This window comes from Equus przewalskii, chromosome 24 (genome assembly GCF_037783145.1).
Source record: "Equus przewalskii isolate Varuska chromosome 24, EquPr2, whole genome shotgun sequence".
In the NCBI taxonomy this organism is placed as follows: Eukaryota; Metazoa; Chordata; class Mammalia; order Perissodactyla; family Equidae; genus Equus; species Equus przewalskii.
This window is the reverse complement of record NC_091854.1, coordinates 20,353,370-20,372,039: the sequence shown is the minus strand read 5'-3', so window position 1 is coordinate 20,372,039 and position 18,670 is coordinate 20,353,370. Positions and strand designations below refer to the sequence as shown.

Sequence of the window (18,670 nt, the reverse complement as noted above, 5' to 3'; positions counted from 1 at the left end):
AACAGACTAAGATGATTTGCTAACACTCTTACAAATAATTCTGAGTACCCACATAAAATATTTCAAAATTTAATTCTAAATTAAAATTCTTACAAATTTGGGAGCTCCTTAGATTCCTTTTCTGACTAACAATGTAGACATACCACATTTTCCAGAAGTCTACAATTGCTCACACATTAATAGAAAAGTACTTTTTTTGTGTTTTACAATATTAGGGAATAAATCTATAATGCTTAATAATGCAGTAAAAAAGATCATGATTTTCCTTTAAATGTGACTTTAAAACATTCAATCTCTTTTTAAAGTACTATCTTTGCCTTGTTTAGATTATCTCTTTGAGAGTAATTTGCCAATGTTATTTTGGAAGTAAACAGAAAATACACGTGACAAAATAAATGAAGAAATTAGTCAATTTACAGCTGTACAAACATTCCTTAAAAGTAATCTTCTTAAAAACATAGACTTGGTTGTAGATTACAAGTCTGAGAAACACAATGACTTGTTTACAATGACGACAAAAAGCAAACTTTAAGTCATTTCAATCAGTTTATTAGTGGAAAAAAATGAGTTACAAAAAAAATACTCCTTCAGGGACCAGCCCAGTCACATAGTGGTTAAGTTTGTGCACCCCACCGCAGTGGCCCAAGGTTCGCTGGTTCAGATCCCAGGAGAGGACCTACACACTGTTTATCAAGCTATGCTATGGCAGGCGTCCCACATATAAATGAGAGGAAGATGGGCATGGATGTTAGCTCCAGGCCAATCTTCCTCAGCGAAATAGAGGAGGACTGGAAGCAGATGTTAGCTCAGGGCTAATCTTCCTCAAAACAAAAATACTCATTCATATATATCAAAGAAAGAAACCCATGAATGGCATTCTAAAATGATTCACCACGCTGTGCCATTCCAAATTCCTACATAATCAAAAGAAAGAGTAAAAAATCTACACAGAGGGGCTGGCCCCGTGGCCGAGTGGTTAAGTTCGCGCGCTCCACTGCAGGCGGCCCAGTGTTTCGTTGGTTCGAATCCTGGGCGCAGACATGGCACTGCTCGTCAGACCATGCTGAGGCAGCGTCCCACATGCCACAACTAGAGGAACCCACAACAAAGAATACACAACTATGTACCGGGGGGCTTTGGGGAGAAAAAGGAAAAAATAAAATCTTTAAAAAAAATAAATAAAAAAATCTACACAGAAAACACAGATAACCTCACACCTGTTTTGTGGATAAAATTTGCTATTGGTGTTGTCAACCCGCCAGATCTTCTCAGTGAAAAGTTTCATTAAGAGAATAGAAACTAATATAATGTTATATGTCAATTACATCTAAATAAAAATAAATTGGAGGAGGGGCCAGCTGGGTGGTGTAGCGGTTAAGTTCATGCACTCCACTTCGGCAGCCCGAAGTTTGCTGGTTCAGATCCTGGGCGCAGACCTACACACCGCTCATCAAGCCATGCTGTGGTGGCATCCCACACAGAAGAACTAGAAGGACTTAGAACTAGGGTATACAACTACATACTGGGGCTTTAGGGAGAAGAAAAAAAAGATTGGCAACAGATGTTAGGTCAGGGCCCATCTTCCTCACCAAAAACAAGCATACCTTTAAAAAAAAAATGGAGGAAAGAAAACAATAAATAATGTTAAGAAACACTGATACCTATCCTCAAACACTTAAAACAATTCTCTATTCATTTGTTTACAAAGGTTAAAAAAGACTTGTAAGTAATGCCATAAAAATTAACACAGATCTAACTATTCCTAAATTTAAAGTTGCTACAGAGTCTCTTGTAAGAAGCAAGGAAGTTAAACTTGCCAAAACTTGTATTTCCTACATTGCGTTCCTCATGTCATTCACTATACATTTCAAATTTAAGCATTCTGCACAAACGTTATAATCTTTCTGGAGCAGACCAACTACTTTGAATTGTGACAAGCTACAATAATTTTTTTATTTGATTTAACTATAGTAACTTACTTCCTGAAGTTTATAAAAAACTTAGCTATTTTGTCTTTAAAAAGCATGCAAAATGGAAAACAAACCATTTAAATCCTCTTCCCAAGGCCTTCTTATTTATTCCTTACCACAAAGCTTTGCTTGTTTTCACATACTAATAAAATTCATTGACTATTCAAGAATTCCAAAAGCAAATCCAAAAACCAATCTTGACTGAAAAGAATTACTTTTCATACTATTTGCAGTCCAACACTGGTACTACTGTGTTAAATAGATTACAGGATCTCAGATTCATGGCACATATGAAATTACTTCAAAAGACTACAGAAAATCTCACTAGAAAATATCAGTCCTAGTGATACAGCAAAGTCATAAACCACACAACTTACTCTAAAAGCAAAACTGTGATGTCTAAGCCAAATGCAATCTAAATTACAAGACACGAAATTCTTTTTTAGTTTTACAAGACGGAAGAAAAACACTCAAAATAAATGTTATACTACAGACTAATATTTAGACCTAATCCTTCAGTTATTATAAGTGAAAATGTTAAATATGTGCACTATACTCTGTCTTTAAATGATTTTAAAAGAAACAGAGAGGGATATTCAAAGTCAGTTGTAAAAAGCATTAAGATAACGGTCAAAGATATAAACACCTTTGCTGGGAATGAAGCTTATCACAGTTACTTGCTATAGAGAGCTGAACTGAATTTTAACTTGGTACAGATTTTAGACATAAGCCTATTCCATAGTCAACAGAAAGGCAATAGAAAGAGCATCAGATTTGGTGGAAGGGGACTTAAGCATGATTCCCTGCCAGCAATAACTGTTTGACCATAAGCAAACCACTTTGTGCTTCTGCGCTTCGTTTCTTCATCTATAAAACAGGAGACATAATGCCTGCATACTGCCTCTCATAGTTATTGAGAAGCTCAGAAGAGATTATGTCTGTGAAGTAGTTTAGCTTAGTTGTTTTCAAACTTTAGTGTGCCTAAGAAATTCCTCGAACCAACCACCCCAGAAATTCAAATTCAGCAGTTGTGGACATGCATATATAACTCTATTTTTCACTAAGCACTTCAGGTCATGCCAATGTAGGGGCTCCCCGAAGATGAGGATCATACTTTGAAAAGAACTACATCAGTTTCTTTTGAACTTCAGTGTTCATAAGCACTACCCTATGTACTTGTTTAAAATGCAAATTTCTAAACCTTATCCTTTGAAATTCAGATTCAATAAACTTGGGGCAGGGAACAGAAACTTCCCTTTATCAAATTCTACAGGTGATTCAGATGTAAGTGGCTCATGATCCATCCTTTTAGAAATCCTGCACTAGATTCTTACCCCTACATATTTCTCAAATCATTCCCCACCTCTCTAGCATCACCATCCACGATCAACCTTACGCCTTCATCATCTCTCACTTGAACTAACCCACCTGCCTTGTAATTGCTCCCTCTACTTTAAATCTCTTCCTTTACGAATGTATGATTTACACAATAATCTAAAATGCACAATTATGTCACTCTGCTATCTACAGCCCTACCAAGGGATTTCCACTCCTGGCCAAAACAGAGTAAAAGGAATGAGATTTATGCTCCCACCTGACACAAATAAAAATCTGGACAAAGTTTATGAAAATGTTTTTCAGACACTGGAAACCAGACAATGTAGGACAGTGATCAGTGAAAGAGAAGAAACATTTATGAGGCAGTCTTTAATTGCCCCAGCTTACTGCTTGGAGAGTTTCCAGGCTGCAGAGCAAGGAGGGTAATCCTAGGCAAAGTTCAGCAGTCTCCCTGAGTTAAGAAGATGAAGTGAGGAGTGTGGGGAGATCAAAGTAGCTAGGGTCCCCAGAACATTTTACCAGAGAGGAGGGAAGTGCAGAGAGCAAGTAAGACCTCAGAAGACCTGCAGAGATCCCCCTCAAGTCTTCAGCTGAGTACCGATCAGTGTATGCAGTGTATCCAAGGCCTGGAAAAACCACCCATAAGGAATACAGGGAAAGATACCCAGAGCCAGGGGAATGCCAGAAAATGTCTAACAACCAGGGGCAGTTAGTGGTTTGTAGTTCCTGGTTTTTACAGGGTTACCAATGTCTGTGCTGTCAATATTCCTACTCATGGCCAATTTCAAGCTACCAAGTGATATTGCTGAGTGCAAAGTTGGGAAGAAATACATAGGAGCACATTAAATATTATACAGTACAGTCACATGTCACGTAACAATGAGGATATGCCCTGAGAAGTGCGTCGTTATACAATTTCTTCATTGTACCAACATCATAGAGCGTACTTAGATAAATCTAGATAGTGTAGCCTATTACACACTTAGGCTATATGGTACTAATCTTATGAGACCCACCACTGTATATGCAGTCCATTGTTGACTATGTGATACATGACTGTATTTCTACCATAGAAATACAACAAATGTACATTACCACCAGAGCACAAAAATAGTATTATGTAATAATATAATTAGGAGGTAATAAGTTTTGAGTGTGTATCACCTTTGGAATATAATTGATTTAATTATAAGCTTATATAATTTAATTCTATTAATTCTATTAAGAATTAAATTGGTCTTTTGTTAATTAAATTGGGGCCAGCCCAGTGGCACAGCAGTTAAGTTTGCACATTCCGCTTTGGTGGCCCAGGGTTTGCCGGTTCAGATCCCAGGGGCAGACATTGCACTGCTTGGCAAGCCATGCTGTGGCAGACGTCCCACATATAAAGTAGAGGAAGATGGGCATGGATGTTAGCTGAGGGCTAGTCTTCCTCAGCAAAAAGAGGAGGATTGGCAGCAGATGTTAGCTCAGGGCTAATCTTCCTCAAAAAAAAAATTAAAAATTTAAAAATTAAAGAAAAAAAGAATTAAACTGGCTCACAAACTTCCTGACATTTTAACAATCAGCTCTCACAAGCTCTAGCATAACCACTACTCATGGTTCACACAGGGCCAGGAACAGTTCCTACCAGCCAGAGCAGAAAACCTCCTAATTCACAGGACATCAAATACAGTGCTCAGAAGGGCACTGCCTCAATAGTGGGACAAAATGAGCTCTAAAGACTGCTCTGTTTGGCACCTAACACCTAAGACTAAAAGCAAGCCTCAAAAGAATAAAGCCATTTGCAAGGAACATAACTGTGACCCAGAACAAAGTTCAAGAAACGTATGGGGGGGCTGGCCTGGTGGCACAACAGTTAAGTGCACACATTTCGCTTTGGCAGCCAGGGTTCACTGGTTTGGATCCCAGGTGCAGACATGGCACTGCTTGGCACGCCATGCTGTGGTAGGCGTCCCACATATAAAGTAGAAGAAGATGGGCACGGATGTTAGCTCAGGGACAATACGCCTCAGCAAAAAGAGGAGGATTGGCAGCATATGTTAGCTCAGGGCTAATCTTCCTCAAAAAAAATAAAATAAAAAAAGAATATCTTAAAAGCAGACAGAAAAAATGACATATTTGTACATAGAAAGAAAAATAAGATTGACGGCAGACTACTCAGTGAAAACAACACAAGTCACGAGACAGTGAAGTTTATCTTTAAGGTACTGAAAGAAATACCAGAGCAAACATCTTTCAAAAACTAAGGTGAAATAAAGATGATTTCAAATTGTAAATGTTAAAAGAATCCATAACCAACAGACATACACTATTTTAAGAAATGTTAAAGGAAGTTCTTCAGGCAAAAGGAAAAAGATACTAGATGGAAGTCTGGATCTACACAAAGGAAGGAAAAGCACCAGAAATGGTAAATTAGGATAAATATAAAAGACTTTTCCTCTAGTTTTTTTATTTTTTTCTTCTCTCCAAAGCTCCTCAGTACATATTTGCATATTCTAGTTGTGCATGCCTCTGGTTGTGCCATGTGGGACGCCACCTCGGCATGCCTGATGAGCGGTGCCATGTCCGCACCCGGGATCCAAACCGGTGAAACCCCAGGCTGCTGAAGCAGAGTGCGTGAACTTAACCAGTCGGCCAAGGGGCCGGCCCCACCTCTTAGTTTTTAAATCTCCTTAAAAGATAACTGACTATTTAAAGCAAAAAAGACACCAATATGCTGCGAGATTTATAACATACATGAAAGTAAAATGTAATAGCACAACAGCCAGGAGGGGGGAAAAACAGTGCTGTAAGATTCTTACACCGCATGTGAAATGGTATAATATCACCTCAAGATATACTGTGACAAATTAAAGATGCATACTATGAACCCTAAAGCAACCACTAAAAAAATAAACAAAAGAAACGTGCTAGCTAATAAGGCAATGAAGGCAATAAAATAAAATCGTAAGAATAAACATAATCCAAAAGAAGGCAGAAAAAGAGAGAAAAGGGAACAAAGAACATATAGGAGAAATTTTTTTTAAATAGTAAGGTAGTAGACTTAAACTTAACTATATCAATAAGCACCTAATATAGCCATTTCAAATATAAATGGTCTAAATTATTTATTTGGAAAAATTTACTTGGAAAAAGCAACAATCAATAAATTTTAAAGGATTGAAATCATATACATTGTGACCACAATGGAATTAAATCAATAATAAAAATATATCTCAAAAACCCCCAAATATCTTGAAATAACATACTTCTAAATAACCCATGAGTCAAAGAAAAAATCAAAAGAGAAATTAGAAAATAGAACTAAATGAAAATAAAAACACAACACATTAAAATCTGTGGGATGCAACAAAAGCAGTACTTAAGGGAAATTTATCACAGTATACATAGTCATGCACTGCTTAATGACGGGGATATGTTCTAAGAAATGTGTCATTAGGCGATTTCATCATCATGTCAACATCATAGAGTGAACTTACACAAACCTAGATGGTACAGCCTACTACACACCTAAGCTGTATGGTCCTAATCTTATTGGACCACTGTCATTCATACAGTCCATCGTTGATCAAAAAACACTGTTATGCAGCGCGTGACTGCATTACAAAGAAGAAAGGTCTCAACTCAATTATGTCAGCTTTCACCCTAGGAAACTAGAAAATAAAGTAATAAAACCCATATAAAAAGAAGAAAGGAAACAATAAAGAATAGAAATCAATGAAACACAAAGCAGAAAAACAATAGAAAAAAATAAACCAAAAGTTGATTCTTTAAGAAGAATCAATAAAATTGATAAATCTCTAGCCAGATTGATCAGGGAAAAAAATAAAGTTTACTAATATTAGGAAAGAAAGAAGTGATATTACTATAGATTCTATACTTTAAAGATAATTATTCCAACAAGGGTACCAAGACAAATCAATGAGGAAAGAAAAATAACCTTTCCAACAAATGGTGCTAAAACAAGTGGATATCCACATGCAAAAGAAACTGGACTCTATATCATAACATATACAAAAATTAACTCAAAATTAACCAAAGACCTATATGAAGGAGCTAAAATCACATTTTTAGAAGGAAACATAGGTATAAATCTTTGTGATCTTGGATTACACAATGGTTTCTTACATATGAGCCTAAAAGCACAAGAAATCAAGGATGGAAAATACACGATTCCACTTATATGAGGTACCCAGAGTAGTCAACTTCATAGAAGTAGAAAGTAGAATGGCAGTTGCCAGGGACTCGGAAAAGGGGGAAACAGAGAGTTACTAATGGGTACAGAGTTAGAGTTTTGCAAAACGAAAGAAGTTCTGGAGATAGATGTTGGTAATGATTGCACAACAAGGTGAATGTATTTAATGCCACTAAACTGTACACTTAGAAATGATTAAGGGGCCTGCCCAGGAGCATAGTGGTTAGGTTCCCACGCTATGCTTCGGTGGCCCAGGGTTCAGAGGTTCAGATCCCGGCCACGGACCTAGCACCACTCGTCAAGCCACACTGAGGCAGCATCCTACATAAAATAGAGGAAGACTGGCACAGATGTTAGCTCAGGGTCAATCTTCCTCACCAAAAAAAAAAAAAAAAAAAAAAAACACAGATTAAAATGGTCAATTTTATGTTATGTATCTTCAATCACAATTCAAAATTAAAACCTTCTGGGCTTCTAAGAATTCTCACAAAATAATGAAAAGAGAACCCACAGAATGAGAGAAAACATTTGCAAATCATGTATCTATAAAGAAGCTTTACAACTTAAAAAAAAGGCAATAATTTAAAAATGGACAAAGGACTTGAACAGATATTTCTGCAAAGAAGATGTATAAATAGTCAATAAGCACATGAAAAGATGCTCAACATCATTAGCCATCAGGGAAATAAAAATCAAAACCACAATGAGAAACCACTTCATACCCACCAGGATGAATATAATAAAAAGATGGACAACAAGTGTTGGCAAGAATTTGGAGAAATTGGTAACCCTCATAACATTGCTGGTGGGAATATAATTGTGCAGCTGCTTTGGAAAAGTCTGGCAGTTCCTCAATTAGTTAAACAGAGAATTATCATATGACCCCGAAATTCCACTCCTAGATACATACTCAAGAAAAAGGAAACACATGTTCACACAAAAACTTGTTCACAAATGTTCACAGCAATATGATTCATAGTAGGCAAAAAGTGGAAACAACCTAAATGTCCATAAACTGCTGAATAGATAAACAAATTGTGGTATACAATGGAACATTATTCAGCCATAAAAAGGAGTGAGGTGCTGATACATGTTACAACAGGGATGAACCTTAAAAACATTATGCTAAATGAAAGAAGTCAGTCACAAAAGGACACATATTGTATGATTCTATCTTTATGAAATGTCCACAACAGGTAAATTCATAGAAACAAAAAGGAGATTAATGCTTGCAAAGAATAGAGGAGGGGGGAAGATCGTAGAAAGTGATTGCTAATGGGTATGGAGTTTCTTGTTAGAAGTATTCTCCAATCAGATACTGGTAATGGTTGTACAACTCTGTGAATATACTAAAAATCACTGAACTGTACACTTTAAATGGGTGAATTTTATTATATCTCAATTTTTATATTTCACTTTTTAAAAGAGATTATAAATCACTTCATGCCAGTAAATCCACCAATTTAGGACAAATTCCTTGAAAGATCACAAACTACCAAAGCTCACCCAAGGAGAAATGAATACATTAAATGTCTCTAAAGAAATCGAAGCTATAGGTAAAACTTACTAGCAAATAAAACTTCAGGCCCAGGGGACTTCACTGGTGAATTCTGACTATACTGTGTATTATACATTTAAGGAAGAAATACCAATCTACCCAATCTCTTCCAGAAATCTGAAGAGGAATACTTCTCAACTCATTCTATCATTACTCTGATACCAAAACCAGACACAGATGTTACAAGAGAACAAAACTACAAACCCCTATTCCTCATGAACATAGATGCAAAATTCTAAACATATTTTCAACAAATCAATTCTAATAATTTATAAAAGGATAATACATCATGACCAAATGATGTTTATCCTCAAAATGTTAGACTGGTTTACATGTACATAGCTTGATTTAACGCAATTCACTCTATATTAACAGACGAAAAAAGAAAACCATAAGATCATCCATACAAACATAGAAAAAGTACTTGACAACAATCCACATTCCCGTTTATAGTGACAGAAAGGAGATCAGTGGTTGCCAGGGTACTGGGGAGAAGAAAACAGTAGCTGCCAGACCATGAGGGATTTGTAAGTTATGACAGGAATTTGATCTTTGTTTTTATTTACTTTTTAAATTTTACTTTATTGGGGCCAGCCCCGTGGCCAAGTGGTTAAGTTCATGTGCTCTGCTGTGGCAGCCCAAGGTTTCACCAGTTCAAATCCTGGGCATGGACATGACACCACTCATCAAGCCATGCTGAGGCGGCGTCCCACATGCCACAACCAGAAGGACCCACAACTAAAAATACACAACTATGTACCAGGGGGCTTTGGAGAGAAAAAGGAAAAAAATAAAATCTTTAAAAATAAATTTAAAAAATTTTTTAATTTTATTTTTAATTTATTGTGGATTATTTACTCTATTGACGAATTTTAAAGAGGGGAATGACACAATCTGATATACATTTTTAAAAGATCATTCTGGCCGCTGTGTGAATGTGAATTCAAGAGCATAATGGAAAGAAAACTGAGTACAATAATAAATATGATGAAAGGGAATAAAAGAATAAATAAAGATTTAAGCAGGAAAGTGACAACATCCAATATCGTCACTCATTTTCATTCATTCAACAAACATTAACTGGGACCAACTGTGGTCCTGGCAACTGTTCTGGGGACTGGGAACGTAAAGGCTGCTTTCACAGACTTTACATTTTGTAAAAACAATTCAAAAGATAAACCATGTCAGGTAAGAAGTGCTATAAAAAACAAAAAGAAGAGGCCGGCCCCAGGGCCAAGTGGTTAGGTTCGTGCGCTCCACTTCAGTGGCCCAGGGTTTCCCCGGTTCCGATACTGGGCGTGGATATGACACCGCTCATCAGGCCATGTTGAGGCGGCGTTCCACATGCCACAACTAGAAGGACCCACAACTAAAATATACAACTACGTACTGGGGGGACTTGGGGAGAAAAAGCAGAAAAAAAAAAAAAAGAAAGACGACGACAATAAAAAATGATGGAGTGGTCAGGGAGGAATTCTCTAATGACCTAACGTTTAAATAGTGATCATGTAGGGCCCTGGCAGGCCCCCGTAAGGACTTTGGATTTTATTCTGAGCAAGAAGAAAGCCACTGGAGAATTTTGATCAAGGGAGTAACATGATCTGACACTTAAGCAAAGGGATCATTCGGATGGACAGGAGGATGCAGAAGAGACTGTGCACGCAAAAGAACAGAAGCAGGAGGATGGCTCAGAAGCTACACTGCTACAGGAGAGGTAACAGCACAGCATCAGTGGAAGTGGTAAGAAATTAGCCACTTCGACGTAGATTTTGAAGTCAGGCCCAACAGAATTAGCTAATACACTGGATGTGGGGCTTCAAGAAAAAGCCAAAGATTCTCAAGCTACTCTTCCTCTGCTCGGGGAGGACTCCCCAAGGTTCTGTCCTAGTCCCTCCTCTGTTAACAGCCTTCTTTTATCCTCTCACAACAACTTCACTAATGCTGAGGGCGCCTAAATCTTCCACATTTCAGCTTCCACATCTGTCTTCAGAGCTTCAGTTCCATATACCAGCCAGACTCTACAAAAACCTCAATTTCTTCTTGTTCAAAATTGAATTCATCATCTCCCCTTCAGCCCCAGTACCAATACCTGGTTCCTCCATCAGAATTACTTACCTAAATCAATGACACTACAAAATACCCTGTTATCCAAAGCAAAACCCTGGAGTAACCTTTTTAGTTCCCTTTTCCTCTATCATGCAACCCATGCACCCATACACATACCCAATCATTCGTCTTTTTTTTTTTTTTTTTTTTGGTACATAATGTGCACTTTAATGATGTCACAGCACAAGGGTGAGGAAGATCATTTCATTTGCCTTCTCTAACTTACGGTATATAAAGTGAGTAGTATATAAGTGAATGCTCTAATATTAGTTCAAAGAAAAATAAGGGAGTAAAATCCTCAGCAAAAGATTGTAATGTTTCTACTTCATTTTAGAAGTAGAAAATGTCAGGCTAATCCTCAGAATATGAAAAGTCTACAGAAGCATAATTTATGAATCACAGCTGAAGCTGTGAAAAGAAACTAATTCGACTGAGGTGGGAACAGAAGAGGGTTTTGGACAGAAACTCTGAAGGCACCAATGTCCATGCAACAGGTTATAAAAGAAGACACAATTCAAGAAACTGACAAAGAACCATCAGAGAAACGGGACAAAAACCTGAAAAAAGTAACAAATTCCTTGTTTACGCTATTAGGTCCCCAAAACCAGTCTTCAATGAAGTGAGTAAAATACAGAAAATACTTCATTTTCCATATAGCTAGATTCACTCAATTTAAAGAATTCCTTTGTTCTGAATTGATGTCACTCCTCTTTTTTGGTGTGAAAGGAGGTTTCTCTAAATTTTCTAATGTCATTTTTTAACAAAATTAAAAGTTGACAACCCCACACTGATCCCAAAAATGTTTTTGAAAATTATACTGGACTCGTCTGTAAGACTTTTTGTTAATTAAATACAATAACTTGGAACCACTGAGGTTGTAATAAAACTGATGACATCACAGGAAAATAAGTATTAAAAAGACAAAGAATTATCTAGCTGTCATTTCTAAATATTATTCAACAATTCTATTTCATATTAGTGGATCAAAGGAGTACTGAATAAAGTAAAAATATAAAAACAAGTGAATCTAAAGAGATAAACGGAGTTTTTAAAACTCATTTAGAAGCAATTTTTCTGTAAGCTACAGACTCATTAACCATTAAAAACTATTTCTCATTTTTTTCTATGAATTTCAGAATTATACACTGACATCTAAGTACAAATGTGATAATTCAGTTAATCCCACACCTCTCAAAACATGCTATTCATTCTTATGCTGATAATTTCAGGTAGCAAAAGAATGAACTTTTATTTAGGTAGTGTTTATTTTAAGGAGTATTATGAAAAAAGGGTAGCTAGTGCATCAAACCAATGATTTTATTAAAAGAAAAATTTTAATTGAGGCTAGCCAGAAAGTTTAGTCAAAGAAAAGTCTAAAATAAAGATTCATACAGATTATACCCAGATACAGCAAAAACTGTTAACTTATAAGAAAAGTTTAGATTAAAGTGTGGGAAACAGTGTTATTATAATGACCTACAAACACACAACAAATTATCTTCCATAAACACCTATATCTAATTCCACATAGAAGATAAACTCCAAGGTGTTAACAAAATTCATAAATGCTGTGTTATTTTCCCAATGATTTACAAATTCCACTTCACATATGAACTGTCAGTAGAAAATCTTTTGGTGCCAAATACATAAACCTTTCCATGAAAACTGTCCTTTAAAAATGGATTTTAGGGGGCCGGCCTGGTGGCACAGTGGTCAAGTTCTCACACTCTGCTTCGGCAGCCCAGAGTTCACAGGTTCAAATCCCAGGCATGGACCCATGCACCGGTCATCGAGCCATGCTGTGGCAGTGTCCCACATACAAAATAGAGGAAGATTGGCACAGACGTTCGCTCAGGGCCAATCTTCCTCACCAAAAAAAATAAAATAAAACTAAAAAAATAAAAATGGATTTTAAATAAATATATAGTGCCAAGTGAAATAATTCATTTGAATGCTGCCCATTTTACAGCAATGGAATGAAATGTGAAAGATCATCATGGAGGAGGTACTTTGACTAAGAACACTATAATGATCTCCATTAGTTTTCCAAATTCAAAAAATGGACTGCATCAGAAAAAAAAAGAAAGAAAAGAAAACCTCAAAATAGTTCTCCAAAATTCCTTTGAATACAATGGCTATTTCTATTTCCCTAAACTCAGCATCAAAAATACTTCACCCAGAAATATTTAAGGCTAGGTACTTTTTCATTTCTGGGTCTTTCAACCTTTTTCTGTTGGCTTTAAAGTCATTACAGTTTTGCACTTCAACCTGAAGTAAGCTCCTTAAAGGAGAGAATAAAATCAACAAGTATTTTTCCCTTTCCAGAGGAGAAATCTAAAGTCACTCTGTAATAGCTAACTCAGCTAGACTCAAGGAGTCTAATGGTTTGTAAACAAACCATTAACTGTTCTTAATTACATATCAACAAAGGATGTTTATTTCTGTAGTAGAAGTTCTGGCCTATTGAGCAAATTAAAGAAACCTAGAAAGACTAGGATAAAAGATATTTGAAAACACTGGAAACACACAAAACTCAGTCTTTGAAAAATTCTGTAAACATGAATTAAAGGCAATTTATCAATATGGTATAGACATACAGCATATATTTGAAAGACATCTGAGTATACTGGGGGAAAAAATTTTAGTTTTAGGTTCCAATCCAAACTAAACCACTTACTAGTTATGTGACCTTGAGCAATTAACCTCTGACACTCGTTCCTCATCTGTGAAATAGGGAAAAAGCATTCCTACAACAGAGAATGGTCCTGAGAATTAAATGAAATAATTTATAGAAAGTACCCCCAGTACACAGTGCATAATCAACAGATATATATAATAAGGACTGTTAACATTTATTGATTATGTCCAATATGCCAGGCTCTATACTTTATATGCATTATCTCATTTAAAATTCTCAAAAACCTATGGAGGTAGGTACTATTATTATTCTCATTTTACAGATGAGAAAACTAAGGCTTAAAACAGTTATTTTATCCAACATTACACATTACACAGCTTATTAAGAGGCAGAACACAGTCTTAACCACTCTACTGATACTGTGCTTTACAATAAGAAAGAACTTCTCCAGTATACCTCCACAATAACCTCAAAAGTAGACAAGCTAGGGCATCATCTTCATTTCCTAAATACGGCAACAGACTCAAGAAACGCCTATGGGGGCCGGCCCTGTGGCTGAGTGGTTAAGTTTACGTGCTCCACTTCGGTGGCCCAGGGTTTTGCTGGTTCGGATCACCGCTCATCAGGCCATGTTGAGATGGCATCCCACATACCACAACTAGAAGGACCCACAACTAAAATATACAATTACATACTAGGGGAGTTTGGGGAGAAAAAGTAGGGAGGAAAAAAAAAAGAAATGCCTATGATCACACAACTAATAAAGCCAGAACTTGAACCTAGGTTTTACTGCCTAAACCAGAGTTCAGTCCATGAGTCTCTGTGGCTCTCTGCATTATGATAATTCTATAAACACTGTGAACGAAGAACTCCTTTCAGAAGAAAATAAGATATGCTATGTCTGAAAAACAGATGATACATGATCTATGTTAATACTCTTCTCCCAATGGCTGTCAACATTCAAGTTTTCCAGAAGTTAAAATACAGATTTACTTGAGAATATCAATAACAACTTTATACTACTTACACGAAATCTGTAATAGCTCAGTGCTAATCAAAAGCAGAAGATATTTTGACAGGTCTATTGTTTCCTGTAGTATGTTTGTTGTTTAATGAATGATATCATTTAACAGAAAACTAGAGAAGAGAGTTTTATACTTCTTTGTAAGTCATTCAGGCTCTCCTGCAGTCATTCTCTCTGTGTTCAGAAGAGAGGACAGATATCCATCTATCTATGAAGAGGTGTGAGGCCTGAACACAAGGCAGTGCATACTGAAAGTGCCCATCATTGTATTTATTTCCTATTTATCTCCTAGAACAGAAAACTTAAGAGAAGCAAGCCAATTAGTTAATACTGATACAGCATGATAAAACAGGATTTTTAAGATCAAAATTAAAACTTTTTCAGGGCTGGCCTGGTTGCGTAGCAGTTAAGTTCATGCGTTCTGCTTCACCAGGCCTGGGTTCACAGGTTCGGATCCCGGGCACAAACCCATGCACTGCTTATTAAGCCACGCTGTGGCAGGGGTCCCACATATAAAATAGAGGAAAACGAGCACAGATGTTAACTCCAAGCCAATCTTCCTCAGCAAAAGAGAAGGACTGGTGGCAGATGTTAGCTCAGGGCTAACCTTCCTCAAAAAAAGAACTTAAAATCTTTTTCTTCTAGAACTACCTTTACTTTGACTTTTGTTAGGACAATATCCTTAAAGGTTTAAAAGGAACAACTACTTTTCCTTTAATCAAAAGGAGTATGAGCAAATATGGTTTAGGACAAAGCATATGGTTTAGGACCTGATTTAGGACAAAGGTGAAACTACAGTACAATGAGGTTTTTTTCAATAAATTATACTCGGTCACCTGGATAGCCATATAGAAAAAAATGTGTTGGGACTACTACCACGTGCCATACACAAAAATAATTCAGACAGACTATGGATATAAATTGAAGGGTAAAAAATAAAGCTTTTTAGGAAAAAAAACGAGAACATCTTTACGATCTTAGAATAGGAAAAGATTTTCTTAATTCACAAAAAGTAATATTTGAAAACATGGATCAATTGAATTATAGCACAATTTTGAACTTCTGTCTAGCAAAAGACACCATTAAGAGAATGAAAAAGCAACCCACAGAGTGGGAGAAAATATTTTGCAATGCATATTTTGATCAAAAAATGGACTCATGTCCAAAATACATTCTAAAAATTCCTATAAACCAATAAGAACAAGACAGACAACCTATTTTTTAAATGAGCAAAGACTTGACCAGCCATTTCCACACAAAAAAGAGATCCAATTAGTCAATAAACATGAAGTGATATTCTATTTCATTACTCATCAAGAAAACAGATATCAAAACCACAATGACTAAGATTTTCAAAAAAGACAAAACCAAGTATTGACAAGAATGTGGAGTAACCAGAACTCTGATATGCTACTGGCAGGAGTGTAAACTGATAACAACCACTTTGGAAAGCTGCTTGGCAATATCTGCGGTGCAATAAATACACACCGTCTGACCCAACCATTTCAATCCCAGGTATATACCCAATAAAAATGCATACATATGAAAAAATGCAAGCATGTGTTTCATCTAGAGACATGTACAAGAATGTTCATAGCAGCACCTTTCTAACTACCTAAATGCCCATCAACATTAGATATATAACTTGTTAATTATTCATACAATGAAATAATATCCAGCAATGAAAATTAAAAAGCCAAAAGTTCACACAACATAAAGCTCACAAGCCTGTTTAATCAAAGAAGACAAACACAAAAAAGCCAAAAGTTCATACAATATAAAGCTCACAAGCTTAGTGTTTAACCAAAGACAGACATAAAGGAACGCATACTCTATGTTCATTTACATAAAGTTAGAAAACCAGGTGAAACTTACGTGTGGTGATACAATTAATTTAAGCATGGCTGACCCCATCTATGTGTACACATGTATATGTATATACACACGTACACAGACACACACAGGGCATATGATGCAAGGAACAACAATCACAGTTCCTCCATGAGAGGTTATATGGCCAATTAAGACAGCCTAACAGACAGGATTCTCTCTGGAGTAGCAAAAATAAGGTTGAAACTGTCGGCAGCCAAGCAACTCTCAGCGGCCTAGAATAAGGCTGAAACTCTCAGTGGCCACAGAAACAGATCCCTAGAAGGACATCATTTAAACAATTTGATTTAGTTCTGCCTGAAGCCAGATAAACAACCTGAACTTTTCAATTTCTTAAGTCAAAAGAATTCCCTCAGTTGACTGATGACTCAGAAGAAATAAGATGAGAAAGCATCTACATATATACCACTCTGAGGTCCAAACTGGTTTGGTGATTCCCGGAACAAACTAGCTTGGAAATGATTTTGGACTAGCAAGACTGATTTATTTCAAGATACACTATCATCATTAGGACATGATCTCAGCTCCACACAACCATTCATCTTTAATGGACATTTGCAACTTAAATATCAGTAATTCAGTAAGGCCTATGTGAAACGTCTGATGTAAAGATCCCTCTCCTACTTTCAATTTTTATAAATGTTTTCCCTTACTTTCAGTTTTCTTCTCTAAAGCTATCTTTCATAGCTGCCATACTATATACAGCATTTTGAAACTACTTACAAATAATTATGATTCATTTTTTCTTTGGTGAGGAAGACTGGTCCTGAGCTAACATCTGTTGCCAATCTCCCTCTTTTTGCTTGAGGATGACTGTCACTGAGCTAACATCTATGCCAATCTTCCTCTATTTCGTATGTAGGATGCCGCCACAGCATAGCATGATGAGCGGTGTATAGGTCCGTGCCTGGGATCCAAACTGGCGAATCCCAGGCTGCTAAAGCAGAGCACGTGAACTTAACCACCTCACAACCAGGCTGGCCCCAATAATTATGATTCTTAAGTGCTTACTTTAAAATATTAAAAACAAGTCTTACATTTATAATGATTTTAAATTCAAATTCTGCCATGCTGTATTTCAAGTGCTTATAAATCTGTCAATTAGTTAAATGTAGAGAAAAGGCTATTTTTATCTTTAAGGATGTTACTTAATGTCAGTTTCTTTAAAAGCCAGTCACAGGTAATAAATGATTACTTAATCCTTTCTAAAAGCCATGCTCCATCTGTTCTAAGAATTCTCAATGGTTTTGGTCAACACAAGAATCAAGAACAACAATAGGCGAGAGGACAAAACAATTTCGCCAGCATACTAATCCACTAAATGGATGCTCCACCACCTCTAGGAATCTATAGAGGAGGTTAACAGGTTCCTTGGCTATTTTCAATATTTCAAAAATCTATAACTGTCATAACAAATTTCATAGCATTGACTCTCATTATTCACAGTAGTTATGTTCTATAAAGTTGCCACAAACAGTGAAGTAACCAATACTGAACCATTTCTCCTAACGGAAATGCAGGGTTAAGTTCCTGCCAGCCTCTGTTGACATTTTTATCAGCCAATCGATACATAACCTTGTTCTATGTGTGTTTCTGTTTAAAGACACCTTATTTAATATATATCGTTGATTCATTAACAATGAACTAACCACCAACAGCACCATAACTCATACTTGAATGAAATTTATCTAACACATGTATTTTCTCCATAAGATACATGAAAACCTTATTGCACTTAGGAACACGAGACAGCACTTCAGCACTTGTTTGCGGTCATTTTAAATAGCAAACTCTCATCCCAAAAAACATAAAAATGCGAAAGACGTGGCACTAAATAGATCACAAAAGGAACACTGTTTACAGTATGAGACCTGAAAGAAAGCAGAGCATGACATTGTTCAACTTTAGTTGGAAATACGTGCCTTGGGTAACTCAAATTTTTTCCCCA

General features: G+C 36.4%; 1 protein-coding gene across 19 annotated transcripts in view; it reads right to left on the bottom strand.

The window, feature by feature from the left end:
• Window positions 1-18,670, bottom strand: part of ZZZ3 (zinc finger ZZ-type containing 3) — a 113,672-nt gene that overhangs the window by 74,745 nt on the left and 20,257 nt on the right. The gene's annotated exons all lie outside the window — the stretch shown is intronic.